Raw genomic sequence first — 15221 nt, 5'->3', positions numbered from 1 at the left:
ACATTGAATTCGATGTCATTGGGAAGTCTTCAAGATAAGTCAAGATGACACATGTTGTCAGAACTGAAATCAATGGAATTTCTGCTCAAATGTTAGTTGAACTGAGCTCTCAACACTGGTTCTTTTATTTTATGATTATGAATTTTATTTTAAGGTGTGTACAAAATAATACTTATAATATGCTTGGCTTTACATTACTATTCTTCTTGTGCCTATACTTGCCTCTCCAGTTGACAGGGAGAAAACAAGATGTATAAAAATAGTTTAGCGGCATTAAATAACACTGGGAGCCATCAAGCCACAATGTCTTGACATGGTCACATGTGGAGACCAGGAAGGTCACAAAGTGGCTCCTTGGCAGGATGGAGGCACCCACTCAGTCCCCTCTGTGTGACTTTTCTCATTAACATCCCTTATTACTAGAATTGCCATGATTATTGTTCTTTCCTCATCTTCAGGAAAAATAATATAAGAGCAAATACTTACACACTATTCCCCCAGAATACCACTAAAAGATCATACTCACAAAACCAGACCCAAAAGACTATCATGGGTTAACTTTTGCTTAGGCATATAACTCCTAACAAAAACTGTGCCCAGAAATCCCCTACTCCCATGCACAGAAACAAATTCTTCTAAGCCAGTACATAAATCATCATAGGGAGATTTGTACACTATGCCTTAGTACATCATGCCTCAGTGACTTGATTTACCAACCAGAATCCATCTTGGAAACTCCCCAATGAAACTCTGAAAAATGATTAGTCTAATATTAAATCTGAATTGTGTTTCTAGTACCCCTTTGATCTTTCAACTTGACTACCATGATTGTTGATTGTCTCTAGAACTTCTGATTGTTTATCTATTTTTATTAAAAGTAACAGATGATTTTATTTGATTGTCCATAAGCCAAGCATCTCATAAATTAATGAAGTAACTGGCCTCTATTTATGCCACCTGTGATGAACTCATTTATCTTTTGTAAAACCTTTTTGTGTCTTTTCAAGAATCAATAGTAACAATATAAGTGTATAGAATGATCACATAATGTTAATAAAATGATTTGTTAAAAGTTAATGTGTCACCAAATTATCTGCATTTGAACATGTATGTTGAATATGTATTCATTGGGGTATAAAAATAAACCAAACCTGGACCTAGTGGAAGCAGTTCCACATAATGCTTGGCCCCAGGCTGACACACACGTACCTGTCTTCCATCACTCATTTCCACCTTTGCTGCCCCACCTGACTGAGAGCCCCTGAAGCTGTGAGCAAGGCAGGCAGGCCCTGAGCTCGGGGCAAAATAACATGTGAAGACTTCTGGAGGCAAATGAGAACAATTTGGTCCAATGGCCATTAAGGCAGTTTAAGCAGAAAATGTGGAGCACTTAGAGCTTGGTCAGACTTTGATGACTCTTGAAAAGAGTGAGACTAATAACTTTGTGCATCTCTGCCCCACTCAAATCCTCACTCAAAAAACAGTACCCCATGATGTCATTTGTCCTTTTTGAAAAATGTAAGGACAAAAAGCAAGTAATGCTATTTATGTTTGCAAAAAGTTGGATATAATCTATATGTCCAGCAACTGAACACATTGAAATATATGCAATAGTGTACTATTATTGCCCTGTAATAAATGAAAAGTGTGGAGAATATCAGGAACTATACATGATATAGGACACTAAAAGCAAACTTTTTAAAGATGGAGTCCTAGGCTCCACCCCCAACCTACCCCAGACTGAGTACCATGTCCCTCCCCCTCCCTGAGTGCTAGGAGTGCCTTGCCCTCTCCCTTTATCCCATATGGGAGAGGAAGGAAATACTCCCTTTGAGCTGCTGGAAAGATTGGGTGAAGTGAAGAATATCCTCAGCAATTGTAGAGAGAAGGGGAGTGGCTTAAGTGCTCTACTCCCAGCTCTGCTTCCTGTGAGCCACTCAACCCCTCCCCCCCTTCTCATGACTGAGGAGTAATTCTAGATTGTTTGAACAGATAGTTCTTCATATTTGAGGAACTTTTTCTTGAATGTTTACAAAATTGTGAAATTTAATTACTATATTCTTGGAGTTTCAATTGTGGGTTTTTTCCTCCTAGTGGTGATTTGTGGACCCTATTGATCAGTGCTTTTTTTTGTATTGTTCTAGACAGTTTCTTGTATTATTATTTTATATATTATGATATTGAGGCATTTTTTGTATTTGTTATATTATTTTGGTAGACCTATTATTTTTAAGTTCTCTCTGTACACCTTGTTTATAAAATTAGTTGTTTTGTCTTATATAGAATTCACGTTTTAACATTGTTGCCATTTATTTTTCTTCTTCAAAATGTTTTTCTCTGTCCCAAATTTTGTCATTTTATCTTAAAGATTACATTTTTGTGAAGAGATCTTCTAAATTCCTTATTCTGCCTTTTATTATGTATGAAGAGCACTGTCTTTTGAAATAATGTCTTTAGGTTCAGTAAACAATATTAAATGACCATAGTAATCTAGTTCAATAACCCAAAGGTTGAAGCTTTTGGGTTAAGAACTCACTATTTGATGAAAGCTGTTTGGAAAACTAGAAATCAGTATTGGCAAAAATTAGGCTTAGACCAGCATTTCACTCCATATACCAAGATGGAGTCAAGATGATTATTTGAACTAGAAAGGGTGACACCATAAACAAATTTGGATAGCATGGAAAAGTTTACTTATCACACTTAAAAATAAGGGAAGAATTTATAACTAAATAATACATAAAATTACAAAAAATGAAATGAGTAATTTTGATTATATTAAATTAAAAAGTTTCTATACAAACAAAAGCAATGCCACCAAAATTAGAAGAGAAACAGCAAATTTAGCGGGGGGAATTTATGAGTGTCTCTTACAAAGGCCTCTTTTCTCAACTATTTAGAGAATTGAGTCAAATTTATTAGTATACAAATCATTTTCCATTTGAAAAATGGTGAAAAAATATGAATAGGCAGTTTGCAGGGGAAGAAATTAAAACTCTAGTCATTTGAAAAAATTCTTCAAATTACTATTGATTAAGGAAATAAAATTGAAATAATTCTGAGATATCACCTCATACCTATCAGATTGATTAAAAAGGAAAGTCTTATATGAACGGATGCAAATGAAGTGACCAGAACCAGGAGAACAGTGTATACAGTAAAAGAAATACTGTATGATAATCAGCTGTCAAGGGACTAAACTATTATCAGCAAAGCAAGGTTACAAGATAACCTCAAGATAAAGGGAATAGTGGTAAAAAATGCTATCCACTGCCAAAGAAGGAACTGTTGGGAGTCTGATTGCAGAACAAAGTATGCTATTTTTTACTTTATTCCCCCCCTGAGTTTTTTTATTACATTTGTGATTTGTGTCTTCTTTCATAACATGGGGAGTATGAAATATGGCATGATAGCACTGGTTCCTATATCAAACTATTTACCACCTTAGGGAGAGTGAAAGGGAGTGGGACAGGAAGAGAATCTTGAGTCATGAAAGTCAGAAAAAAATTGGCAAAAATATGTTTCTCTGTTTAATTAAAAAAAAGTTTTTAAAATCCCAGTCTTTTCAGATGTTCATAGAGTTCTCCTTTTAGTAAGGAAATTCTGATTCATTTTTCCTTTACTTCTTCATTGGGTTTCTCTTTGAGTTTTAATTCACTCTTACTTTTGTCTTTATAAGTCTTTCTTTTGGTTTACCTTTTTGTCAGCTAGATTTTTATTTAAATTCTCTCTTGAGTTTTTCATGTTTCATCCTTTCCCTTGTATTCCTAGTTACTTATTTCTGGTTTGCTTACCCCTTCCATTATATATAGGCTGGGCATCCTGAGCTTCTTTGATTTGGGGGAATGTGGTAGTATAGCCCAGAGCTTTGCCTAGAGTAAACCCTAAGGATTGGCACCAGATCAATTTTTAAGCCCCTTTCTGTCAATGGAGAAGCTCACTTCTGGCTAGCTCTGTATTATACATATATATATATATATTTCCTTCTTTATTATTTGGCAGAGTTCATATCTACTGGTTCTTATTGGGTATTGGGAACAGAGTTCAGGCTGGACCAGAGAACCAGATCTTGAAGCACAGGAATGTGAGATTGCTGGTATAGTTTTTGCCTAGTGTATAGAGTGGTTTAAGGGTGGGGAGGCTGATTTGGAGTGCTAATTATATAATTTTTTCAATATTGTTTCATGGGGTTTTTACCTTGTGTGGTGATTCCGTCTTCTTATCTTGTGAATTCAGCTTTTGTTGCATAGTGTCTAGTAAATAATTCCTTTTCCTGGTGTTTTTGGTTCACAAAAATTTGTAGAAAAATGTTTTGCAACCTAATTCACATTATTCTCTATAATCAAAGTATAATTAAGAAAAATTTTTCCTTTTATGTACAATCATTTAAAATGAATTTTCTCTTACTGTGATGTTTTTATACCTTATGATTTATTTCCTTTACCAGTTACTAGCTTATTTAATGTTAATTGTTTGCTTAAATAATAGCTTTTTAAAAAAATAGACTTGATTTCTTGTGAATTGAGCAAACATATTAGGAAGTTTTATCTCATCTCCTTTGATTTCTTCATTCTTTTGTCTCTTAAACCATGCTTTGAATTTGATACTCCCTTTAACTTCATTCAGAATCAGTTATAATATTACATTTCCTTTCTCATTCTTCCTTGTTATTGTGTTGTCTTTTTCAGTTACATCTGAAGATTAGCTAAACTATGGAATCTGGCTGCATTCCTTAAGGCTCTCCAGGAACTCCTTCTGTAGTTGTTTCTCAACAGAGAAACCTTCTCTGACCTACAGTCCAAAGTGAATTTCTTGACCATCTATGACAGGGTGACTGATGAGAACCACAAAGTCACCTTCTTAGGTGGTCGTATATTCACTAGGGCAAAAGAGCTTGCTTTTCACAGTGGGTTCTTTGACTGAGTAAGCTTCTGTGTTTCTTGTTAAGCTGCTCTTGCGGTGTTCCTCCTTTTGACTTACTTGGAACTTCTGAAGTTTCTCTTGGATCAGTATAAGTTTTTTTTTTCTTTCTGGAACTGGTATATCATTGCTATTAACTGGTTCTCTTCCTTCCTAAGAGAAGAGGTGGCTAAAACCCAGAATCTCCTACTTCATGTGTTGACAGTTTCAGTATTAGCATTATTCAGAATCTCACCAGGCCTCAGCTGTGAAGCCTTTATGAAGGGAGATAGAATTTGGGGAGTTGGGGTGAGGAGAATTACCTTTCTGCAAGCACTGACCAAGCAGCTGCTTTTCTCTCTCTCATTTTTTTTGTGGAGGAATATTTGTATAGCAATAAGAAAGCAAAGAAAATGAGAAATTTTCTCTCATTTGTAACTTCATTTTATATTTGACAGGTTTTTACATTGACAAATTACTTATATTTATGATGAATTTAACTATTTTAATCATCTTCTTGGAAAGATTTGCTATTTCACACTTATTGTTCAAGTATTTTCAGCCATGTCCAACTTGACATGACTCTTAATTGGGGTTTTCTTGGGAGAGATACAGGAACAGCTTGCTGTTTCCTTCATAGCTCATTTTACAGATGAGGAAACTGAAGCAAACAGGCTTAAATGGCATGCCCAAGGTCATACAGCTAGTATCTGAGGCCACATTTGAATTCAGAAAGATTCCTGACATTTAGTGCAGAAAAAATTAGGATTTTCTGATTCTTAAATAAATAGCAAAGTAGTAATGATAGCCCCAAAATATCCAGACATTGTAGACAGAGAATGCAATTCTCAATCTGAGAGCTGACTTTACTGATATTATTGTAAACCTTGCCCACATTATAATTTCCACCATTCAGTGGGATGCCATAGTAGCAACTGAAATCAGAAACAGAATTATTAATGTTGGGAAACTCTTGCTTCTTTTAAAACTGACATAGTATGATTTGTGTTAGGAGTAATGGTAATTCTGTGGTTCTTTGTAATGGTGGCTCCTGCCAATAGAGAGAATCCCTACCCTTTCTGGTAGGCCACTAAAAAGCACTTCAAAAGTAAATATAATGAAATTGACCAAGTGAGAGACAGCATGGTCAAGCTAGGTAGTGATATTTGGAGTATGGGAGGAATGTATTTTTAATTAACACAAGGAAATGCTTCGTTTTTGTCACACCTTTGCAGACTAGTTTTAAATATTTGTAGAGAGAAACATTTCCACTTGCCTAAAAATGTTTTATAAGTAGTAGGTACTCTATCCTATCCTTATTCTATAGTTCTCTTTTTCATAACAGGTATAGACTTATAGTCAGATAGACACTAGTATTATCACAAACTTAGATTTTCAAAGAAAATTAAATAAGGGATAATAGAAAGAAGCATTAGCATAAAAAGTTGGGCTTGGGTTCTCATTCATAGTGTATTTCAGTATGTTATGAAGGAAAGAATAAAGAAGAAATTGATGGAATTGAGTAGAAATTGAAAGGTTGAATCAATGAAAAGTATTGTTCTACCAGGCTTTCCACGTGTGTTAATTTTCAGACTTATTTTACTTTGTACAAGTGAAATCTATAACTAAAGACATTGTATTTTAATTAGATGATCACTAGTAAATAACATCTCTCAGCAGTAAAAGTATCACCATATTTCTTTATCACTGACACTATTAATGACAGGCAAACTGCTTTAGGGGTTTTTCTTATACAAAGAATAGGAAGACAAGAATTCAGCTGTTAGGAATTCTAGGTGCTATATTTTAGAAAGCATACAGCCAAACTTGAGCTATTGCAGAAGAAAATTGAGGTGGTGAGAAGACTGAAGATCACACCATGTATCTTGAATGGGGATACTTAGCCTGGAAGGCAAAAGACTCAAAAGTAACATAGTTGCAGTAGCTTGGTGTTGGAAAGTTGTCATGTATAATAGGAATGTTTTACATGGCTGCACAAGGCAGGAAGAACAGCTAAGGCCAGAAGTTGCAAAGAAAAAAGTTGACTACATAGAAGGAATCATTTCCTAATGATTAGGTGGTTACTAGTAGAAGGACCTACTACAGGAGATAATGGATTTAGTCATACTAGAGATTGTGAATGATACCATAGAAAACAGCTAAATGAACTGCTAGTGGATAGAATGCTTGGCCTAGAGTCAAGAAGCTTTGAGTTCAAATCTGGCCTCAGACACTAACTGCCTATGTGACTGGGCAAGTCTCTTAACCTCTCTTTGCCCTTATCCTTTGGAGAAGGAAATGGAAAACCACAGTTCATGGACCATGGAATCATGAAGAGTCAGACATGACTGATAGCTGAACAACAACTTTGATATCTTAAGGAAGATTCCTGATCAAGTGGTGATAATTAGATATCCCCTGAGGTCCCTTCCACCTCTATGAAGCTTTGAATTCTCATTCTCTGATTTTGTTGCCAAAAGCTTAAGAAAGATGGGTAAGGAAGGGTTCTGATTCTGGTAGCTCTGCCTTGAAGCCAGTTAAAATTAAAGGTTGAAATTTATCCCTTATTAGACTTACCTTTATCATGAGGAAAGACATAATTTAGAGAAATAAATCTAGTAAACAGATTATGCAAAATAGGCACAGATTTACACCTTTTAAATTATATTGATACTTACTGAACTGGGTATGAGCTACTTCTTCCTTTTTATCTTTTCCTATATACTCATTCTCATTCAATTCAGCCTAATCACCAGTAGGCCCATTTCTAGGCTCTTCTTTCTCCTTTTTTATACATCCACCCATTACACAAAATTCACTGAATCTTGTATTCAAATCTTCTACCTTCTACTATGGACAGTTCTCACTTTATATAAATTTGCATTATGCAAATTGGATTTTACCTAAGGATTTCTGAAAGAAATCTGCATTCCAAAACAACAGCTATGTTAACTTTAGGCATTTTGTAGCCTCTCCCCCCAAAAAACAACATCAAACCACTCCAAGTGAAAACAGAAGAATGAACATACTTGTGCCAGGTTGGGAACTTGGCTTGAGACCTCTAGCGCTGAGAGGACACCTTTGCCCCACACTATCCACTTGCAACATGTTAGTCTCAATCACCCTAACCCCCTAATCTGGCTTTTATCTGTCCCCACTCAGTTACTCTGTGTCTGTCCTTGGCCTCTGTTTCTTGCTGTTATTCTCCTGTGTGTTTGTATCTTGTCCCCACATGTCTGCCCTCCCATGTGTTCCTCTCAGTTCTGGCCTGGCCCCCAGCTGACTGGTCTCTGCATTGTGTGTTCCTCCTCCTGTTTTAGCTTTTCTATTTTGGGCCCTGTTTTCCCTTTATTGGTACAGCCTCCCATCCTTCTTCCCTCCCTTACCTACAGCCATAGTAAATTTGCACTCTGTAAAAATCACCTTCTTTAGTAGAACAGTTCAAGAACATAAAAGAAATATATATATTACCAAAATCTAATTTCAGAAATAAATATTCTTTGCTCTGTAGTACTTGCCATCTTCTTATGCTCACCATCATTTGATGATCTCCGCTATCCTCTTTCTTCTCCCTTAGTAATCTCAACAGTTGACTTATAACTTGCCCTATTGCCTGCATCCATTAGCAATGTCATTATTCACTTTCATGAATATTATAATGCCCTGACTATATATTGTTTAATTTAAACTCCACTGACCTCTACCTCTACTCATTAATGGAGCTTTACTTAGACCTGGTCATCACTAGGACTTACTGAAGCTCCTCTGACCAGTTCTGATATCCTGTTGAGCTTTATTATATTGTCCTTTTCCCTCTATCACCCTGGTTCTCATTTTACTTACATATTACTTTATTACTTCATAAATGAATTAGAGCTACAAAGAACATTAAAAATTACTTATATAGATCCCCTTATTTTAAAGATGAGGAAACTTGAGCCCAGAAAAGTTTCTTTGACTCCAAATTCCAGTGGTCTTTCTCTTGTACCGTATTTTTCTAACTATTTCTACTCTCCTATTATGCTTCATATTCTTTTGACCATAGTGTTTGACCTAGCAATTGTTTTATTAACAGTAAAGGATAAGATAGAGACAGAACCTATGATTTCTTCAACTTTGGGAGTATTTGCTGATGAACTTTCTCCATTCATGTACCTCAGCACTTTCTCAACTTAAGTCTTAGGAGAGTGGCCTAGAGCAGAGGCATATGCAGGATCCTTGTCATTCCTAAGTAGACTGAGGAAATTACTAATTATCATGATCTGGGTTGTATTGTATTTGTTATTTTGTTAACATTTTTCATTTACATTTTAATCTGATTCTACACAGCTATACCAACACCCTGGAGCACTGCTGAGGTAAAGCTGCTTGTCCAAGATCACTCAGCTTCAACTGTGTGTTAGAGGTGTACCCATGTGGTCTTGGTCCCAAGGTCAGCTTTAGATTCAGTATGCCATTCTGTCTCCTACTTAGATATAATAAATACCCAATAAATATTTGTTAAAATTTAATTTAATTTGTGAATATGTTAAGTTTCACATAGTGGTTTTGTAAGTCATTGGTGTCAAATAGAAATAGAAATGATTATTGCCTTAAAATGATTATTGCCTTAGAACGTTATGTTGTATTTTTTTTTCTGTTGTTAAATATTTCCCTAATACTTTTTGATCTGGTTAGCTGTGCTCTAGAATTTTGTAGGACCTTGGGCCAGCTGGAAGAGTTTGATACCTCTACTGTAAGTGGTTTCAAATGCTTCTTGGCCTAGATATAGAACTATTGCCCTTAAGAGAAGTATGGCCGAGAGATGCACTAACAGCTTAGGGGTGGGTGGTGGGGGCATATCAGGAAAGACTTTTTGTAAAATGTGTTGCTTTGAGGAAAACAAATCTAGGGACAGCCAGTGCAAGGATCTTTATACCTTCTGTGCCCCTCATATTTAACTCCCTGAGCATTATTTCAGGTTATCAAACCACCAATAATAGACTGTCATTGCTCTGTATACATTGGGAGTCATTATTCTAGCCCTAGGCAGATTGTCCGTTCTATGCAGTTGTTATTCTGTCTTCCCGGGGTGCCAGGAATTGCTGGTGTGTCCCTGTTACTGCCCTCCTCTCCTCGGTACCCTCCTGATGCTTCTCTGTTGCCTTACTTCCACACTCTGAGCCTAGCTTGGCCCTTGTTCCTGTGCCTTAGCAGGTCAGCTGCAGCACTCTGTGGGGGGAGGGGCCGCGGCTTCCTGGAGCTCTGAGGGCTCCTAATGAGATTGGCTTTCCCTGGGTTGAATTTAGTATGCCTTGAGGCAGGGACTTTTTTTCCTGAGACTCCAATGGAAGGATCCAGCCAGGGGGTTACAAGCTCCCCCCTCTCTCTCTGTTTCCCTGCTGTCTGTCTCTCCCGAGGCCCTTTTGCTAGCCTTGAGGTTGCTGTTGTTCCAGACGGCCCTGCTCTCTGAGGGGGAGGGGCTGCGGCTTCCCGGAGCTCTGAGGGCTCCTCCCAGGGGGTTAGGGGGTTATGAGCTCCCCCATCCCTCTCTGTTTCCCTGCTGTCTGGGTGCCCCCTCAACTGGGTTAGATTGTTTTCAGGATGTGGCCTTCAGAATAGCAGGCCATGGGGCTCTGAGGTTGCCTCTGCTGCCTCATACTCGGACTCGGCACTCTAGGTTGGGGGGGGGATGGGTCCTAGGACCTTCCTTCTGCCTACCCCTTAGGTCCGAGTGGTCTCGGGTTCTGGCTTTTGAGGGGGGCATACCTTTTGATTCAGGTCCAGCTCCAGGAGGAGGACTCCCAGGGTCTATGTTGTTGATCGTTTTGAATTTCGGTGCCCTAGGAGCATTTGGTTTGAGATCGGTAAGGAAGGGTTTCAGGAGATCTGGACTTTAGCTTTCTCTAAGCCGCCATCTTGACTGGAAGTCTCGGGAGTCATTATTCTAAACAAAATAGGTACAATTAAACTAGAATATGAAAATCTGGATTTGCACAAAGATTCAAGTAAGGAGGAATTCTTTCTTTTACAAACTTAATTATAAAATTTTCGAAAGGGTCTACAGTTAGACTTCTTTCCAGATCCCCTTTCATCTTAGTGCCTTCATCCAAAATTATCTCCAGTTTATCCTACCTGTATCTTGTTTCACCAAGTTGTTTCTGTGCTATCTTCACCATTAGAATGAGAAGGAAATAACTGTTTTTGTTACCTTTCTTTATTTTTAGGACAGTGACTGGCACGTAGTAGGCACTTAATAAATGCTTGGTGACTTGATTTTCACTAGCAAAGTGTTCACAGCTCAATTAAAATAATTTTCTATATTGAAAATTGAGCCAGACCAATGCCTGGATGTGTAGTTGCAGTTTTTTCCCAGCCTGAAAGGAGGGTGACGTATAATGAGATCTGGGCAGTGAAAAGGAGCTCCAAGGCACTGGAAAGTGTTGATGGAATCATTCTGTATCAGTAAATTGGGGAAAGACACCACCACAGTTGTAAGAATAGGAACAGATAGTTTAGGAAATGGATTTCATGACACCCTGTAAGTGACCATGAGCATGCACATTTCTATATAGCTTTCCCTTGCTTTCTTATTCTCTAATGGAAAAATTTGTTTGTAAAGATCTTTCTTTGAATATGTCTTTCCCCAAGACGCTACTGAGATCTGGAGAATTTCTTCATTCTTTTTTTTTTGTCTGGGAAACTGTATTCTTAAGCATTTTCATGTTTTAATTATTTACCTTTTTGTACCTTAATGGGTTTGTCTCCAAATAAAGTTAAGAAATTTTTTAATGAAAAAAAAAAAGAAAATTGAGCCAGGGGAACACATCTGTTAGTTTACATTCTCAAAATAGTTCATTTATATATAAATAAATATATAAATATATAAATATATAAATATATATATATATATATATATATATATATATATATATATATATATATATATATATATATATATACTGTCAATATTGTGTATTGGCTCCAAGGCAGAAGAGTGGTAAGGGCTAGGCAATGGGGGTCAAGTGACTTGCCCAGGGTCACACAGCTAGGAAGTGTCTGAGGCCAGATTTGAACCTAGGACCTCCCGTCTCTAGACCTAGCTCTCAATCCACTGAGCTCCCCAGCTGCCTCCCCTCCCCCTTTTTTAAACCCTTACCTTCCATCTTGGAGTCAATACTGTGTATTGGTTCCAAGGCAGAAAAGTGGTAAGGGCTAGGCAATGGGGGTCAATTGACTTGCCCAGGGTCACACAGCTGGGAAGTGTCTGAGGCCAGATTTGAACCTAGGACCTCCCGTCCCTAGGCCTGGCTCTAGACAATTATATACATATAATTTTCTAAGTCACCCTTTGGTAGACTAAATCTGTTGGGAATTACAATTTTTATTAATCTATCATATTTTACTACTTATTGCCCATTTGTATATTTTTCTATATTATGTCATAGTATTATGAAAGAATAAATATTTTTTAAAAGCATAAAATTTTTACTTTTCTTTAAAGTCTGACTACCCCCATTTTTCTCTTTCTGGAACCGGGAAAGTTTTATTCTAATTCCAGTGACAATGAAAAGGGCTTTGGGTGTGTTTTTTTCCTATCCTTCCAGTGTTTCTCCACAGCACATTGATTTTCCTTTTCTGACATGGTCCTTATTGCTCCCTAATGAATTTGAAAATCAAATCCAAGCTAACCAACAAAGCCAAAAGAAGAATGCTGAGTGGCCCCTTTTCTGGCCTTTTGGCATGATTATCTTCTGGGACTCATCCCACAGACTGAACAAATGGTTTACTTCATTCTAATTTGAAAATGCCAAGTGAAATCCTTGCCATATTAAACTCTCTTCTGAATTTTTTTTTACAAAGAACTAGTGCTGTGGAATCTGGCTTGATGGAGAATTGCTGTCAATGCAAAGGGAACAAGTAATTATTGGAATGAATTTTTTTCCTCACATGGCTCCTCTGCTTCAATCAGTTTGGATTCTTTAACATTCTTCTTCTGCTCCTGCACATCTATCTTTACATATATACATATCTTAATTGTTTTTATTTCGTTGCTTTTGTCCAAGCTGCTAAGTAACTACATACATCTTTCTATCATTCCATATCTTTCATTTGCATCAATAGCCCTGTTCAAAGTGCTTTCTTCATCTTATCACATTCCAAGTAAATCATTAATTTTAAATGATACTGCCTTTGTTTACACATTTCAAGTATTTTCTCCTACTGTTCAAATATTTTTCTATGGAAAATATTTGTGAAGATATCAAAAGTGTAAGAAATGAAAAGTTAAGTATTTTAAGATCTTAAAATTTTAAGAACGTTAGTTTTTCTATTAGTTGTTTTTATTGCCTATATTTTCTGTTAACACCTGAGAAACTAAGACAATTTTAAGAAAAGATCAAATATGGCAAGCAATACAGCAGCCTAGAATTTAACCAACAGTATGTTAACAAAAAAATGTTGAACAAATAACCAAGCCATAGGGATTTTGTTTATAAGAATGGAGAAAATTATGAAAATAATTGACATCCATGGCATAGTTATTAGAAATTAGAGAAATATTATCCTGAAGTAACCTAGTATTCTTGATGAGTGCAGATACTGAAAGAAAATGTTAATTATGTAACCTACCCTGTAGGCTGTAAAAATTTAGCACCTATTGAATACTTAGCAAGACAAGACCTGTTGGCTAGAATAATACTCTGTCTTTCCTGAATTAACAGACTACATTTCTCTAGACTACAACTATGGGCTTCAAAATATCTGAGAATTCAGTTAATAAACTCTACTATAACCAGATTGTTATCACAGACAAGACTATTGCTTATCATTCCTTGGACATAACATTGGACATAACATAACATAAGAATGTAAGACTAGGGGCACTGGGGTGCTCATTGGATAGAGCAAAAGACCTAGAGTTGGGACAACCTGGGTTCAAATCTTGCCTCAGACACTTACTAGCTGTATGACCTTGGACAAGTTACTTAATCCCCATTGCCTAACCCTTACCACTCTTTTGCCTTAGAACCAATACACAGAACAGATCCTAAGACAGAAGATAAGGGTTTTTCTTTTTTAAAGTAAGAATATTTTAAATAGATGTCACAATACCAAATACTCATAATCTCCAAGCCATGTGGAATGAGAGTTTTAAATTGTAGCAAAATACATAAAAATCTTTTGCATATAGAATGGATGGTCCTGTCTGCTACTAAAATCATACTGAAGATACCATCAGGTAGTCTACAAAAGATGAGTCAATACTTTTGTTCAATTCAAAATGTAGTTATTTTATGAATAGTAGCAAGATAGCAGGTTGCCCCAGGATCATTTCTTAGCTGAACTTGAGAGAGAGAGAGAGAGAGAGAGAGAGAGAGAGAGAGAGAGAGAGAGAGAGAGAGAGAGAGAGAGAGAGAGAGAATGTGATCATAGCAATAACTTCAAAAGTAGTAGTTATAATACTCTCGAAGACTTTAAGTGGCAAGACAGGTGCTGGTCTCTATTAGTCCTCCTCAGAGCTTATTCACTGATGAAGCCAAAAGTACATACCTGCAGTAATATTAACTACTCCTAGTTTTCTTCTGGATAGAACAACAACTCAATTCAAGAGTAGAATCAAAAAACCTCACATGGTCTACATTGGCCTGAACCCAACTAGCAATATGGTGACAAAGAAAAATCAAACACGTGACTATTAGTCTATCGACAAGCTTTTATTAAGTGCATGCTATGTGTTAAACTCCAAACTATCTAGCATATAATCTCTCAAAATACAGAGCCCTAAAAAAGAAATCACAAGCATATTTAGAAGGACAGCAAGGTTTCACAGTTGATAGAGCACCAAGCTAAGAATTGGGAGGACCTGGGTTCAGACTTGGCCTCATATACTTCCTACCTGTGTGACCCTGAGTGAGTCACTTAGCCCTGTTTTCCTAGTCGATGCTCTTCTGAATTAGAGTTGTTACTAAGACAGAAAATGGGAATTAAAAACAATTTTTAAAAGCATATTTAGGCAGGATAAAATAGTATTCCTTGTCATCCTGTCTGTTATTCAACTTTTCCAAAGATGCTTTCAGTGAGCCTACATAAGATGATTTTATATTATCATACTTTTATTCAGTTACAAAAAACAATCATTATATCCACCTGAAAGAGTCTGCTAGCCAGGAATCATAAAAGAATAGTCATAGGATAGCAATTTGTCCCAGGGCAGTTTATCTCAGAACTTCCTGAAAATTAGATGGGAACACTAGAGTAAGAGTAATAACAACTCACTTTTATATAGCATTTTAAAGTTCACATACATATATAATCTCATTGCAATCCTTCCAACCCCATGG

The 15221-nt window shown here is 36.6% G+C and overlaps 1 protein-coding gene across 2 annotated transcripts in view; it reads left to right on the top strand.

Moving 5' to 3' along the window:
* The window catches only part of ANAPC10 (anaphase promoting complex subunit 10), a 163066-nt gene that overhangs the window by 107794 nt on the left and 40051 nt on the right, over positions 1 to 15221 (top strand). The gene's annotated exons all lie outside the window — the stretch shown is intronic.

Source organism: Monodelphis domestica, chromosome 6 (assembly GCF_027887165.1).
Source record: "Monodelphis domestica isolate mMonDom1 chromosome 6, mMonDom1.pri, whole genome shotgun sequence".
Classification (NCBI taxonomy): Eukaryota; Metazoa; Chordata; class Mammalia; order Didelphimorphia; family Didelphidae; genus Monodelphis; species Monodelphis domestica.
Note: the sequence above shows the minus strand (reverse complement) of the source record. Positions and strands in the feature narration are given on the sequence as shown.